Source organism: Bos indicus x Bos taurus, chromosome 9, assembly GCF_003369695.1.
Source record: "Bos indicus x Bos taurus breed Angus x Brahman F1 hybrid chromosome 9, Bos_hybrid_MaternalHap_v2.0, whole genome shotgun sequence".
In the NCBI taxonomy this organism is placed as follows: domain Eukaryota; kingdom Metazoa; phylum Chordata; class Mammalia; order Artiodactyla; family Bovidae; genus Bos; species Bos indicus x Bos taurus.
In genome coordinates this window covers 12788492-12790978 of record NC_040084.1, presented here as the reverse complement: position 1 = coordinate 12790978, position 2487 = coordinate 12788492, and positions in this window count along the sequence as shown.

Below are 2487 nucleotides of genomic sequence, written 5' to 3'. Positions count from 1 at the left end.
GGGAAAAATATCAATAACCTCAGATATGCAGATGACACCACCCTTATGGCAGAAAATGAAGAGGAACTAAACAGCCTCTTGATGAAAGTGAAAGAGGAGAGTGAAAAAGTTGGCTTAAAACTCAACATTCAGAAAACGAAGATCATGGCATCTGGTCCCATCACTTCATGGGAAATAGATGGGGAAACAGTGGAAACAGTGTCAGACTTTATTTTTTGGGGCTCCAAAATCACTGCAGATGGTGATTGCAGCCATGAAATTAAAAGACGCTTACTCCTTGGAAGGAAAGTTATGACCAACCTAGATAGCATATTGAAAAGCAGAGACATTACTTTGCCAACAAAGGTCCGTCTAGTCAAGGCTATGGTTTTTCCTGTGGTCATTTAGGGATGTGAGAGTTGGACTGTGAAGAAGGCTGAGTGCCGAAGAATTGATGCTTTTGAACTGTGGTGTTGGAGAAGACTCTTGAGAGTCCCTTGGATGCAAGGAGATCCAACCAGTCCATTCTGAAGGAGATCAGCCCTGGGATTTCTTTGGAAGGAATGATGCTAAAGCTGAAACTCCAGTACTTTGGCCACCTCATGCGAAGAGTTGACTCATTGGAAAAGACTGTGATGCTGGGAGGGATTGGGGGCAGGAGGAGAAGGGGACGACAGAGGATGAGATGGCTGGATGGCATCACTGACTCCATGGATGTGAGTCTGGGTGAACTCCGGGAGTTGGTGATGGACAGGGAGGCCTGGCGTGCTGCGATTCATGGGGTAGCAAAGAGTCGGACACGACTGAGTGACTGAACTGAACTGAACTGAATAAAGGGAAGAGAAAACTTCCCTGGTGGTTCAGTGGTAAAGAATCTGCCTACCCATGCAAGGGACAAGGGTTCGATCTCTGGTCCTAGAAGATTCCATATGCTGGGGCAACTAAGCCCACGTACCACAACTGTGGAAGCCTGCACACTCCAGAGCCCAAGCTCTGCAACGCGAGAAGCCGTTGCAATGAGAAGCCCAGGAACAGCAGCTAGAGAGCAGCCTCTGCTCACTGCAACTACCCTGTGTGACGCAACAAGAGCCAGCATAGCCAAAAATAATTTAATGTTTTAAAAAAAAAGAACAGAAGCTCTTTAAAGAAATGACAGAGACTAGGATTAAGACAATAAATACATGAGCTAGGACAATCTTAAAGTATGAGAAAGTAAAGAAAGACAAAGCAAAAAACCCACAAAGAGAAGTGTTATATGAAAAAAAGAGCCAATGGAAGTAGTTCTTAATAGCCAAACCGGAATAAACTAAGCAACCTAATAATGTAGTGCTGGATTATCACCAAAATTTGTGATAAACTATCAAGTTGTCCAAACTGATAAAAATAGATGATTACCTTGTTTTGTCTGCATACACTAGAAATTAATAATCTGAAAGGGAATTTAAAAAATAATTCCCTTTCAATAATGTCAACATTAATAAAATACTTTGGAATTGATGTGATGGGGATGTGAAGACTGGCACACTGGAAATTATACACCATGGCTGAAAAAAGTCCTAAATAAATATATTCCATAGTGATAGAAAGACTTAAGATGGCAATACTGTGTAATGCATCTTCAATCTGAAATGAAGATTCAACATGAATTACAAAAGGCCTGTAGGAGGAAATACAAAAGCTGACCCTAACATACATGTGGAATTACAAGGGACTCCAAAGAACCGAAACAATCACGAGTCTAGAGTACAAAGGTCCTCTGTGTGTGCTGTGCTAAGTCGCTTCAGTCATGTCCAACTCTTTGCAATGCTATGGACCGTAGCCTGCCAGGCTCCTCTGTCCATGGGATCTCCAGGCAAGAATACTGGAGTGGGTTGCCATGCCCTCCTCCAGGGGATCTTCCTGACCCAGGGATGGAACTCCTGCATTGGCAGGAGTTTACCTCTACCGCCACCTGGGGCGAAGGTGCATAGATGGAGATCAGGGAAACCCAGTTAAGAGAAGGGACTCAGGATCAGGAAAGGAAGAGAGAGAAGGAGGCTCATATCACATTCGGGGAAGCCCAGCAGGTAGTTCTGAAAGTGGAAGACAAGAGGAAGCACACTGGAGCTGTGTCAAAGATGAAAGAGGGAACTAAAGCAGGGGCCTCCAACCTCTAGGATCTAATGCCTGATAATCTGAGGTGGAGCTGATGTAATAATAATAGAAATAAGTGTTAGTCACTCAGCCCTGTCTGACTTTTTGTGACCCTATGACCTGTAGCCCACCAGGCTCCTCTGTCCATGGAATTCTCCAGGCAAGGATACCGGAGTGGGTTGTCATTTCCTTCTCCAGGAGATCTTCCCAAGCCAGGGACTGAACCCAGGTCTCCCACATTGCAGGCAGACTCCCCACCCAACTGAGCCAGCAGGGAAGACCATAGAAATAGAAACAGAGCTCACACTAAATGTACTGTATTTGAATCATCCCAAAGCCTTCCCCCACCCATGTCTGTCAAAAAATTGTCTTCCA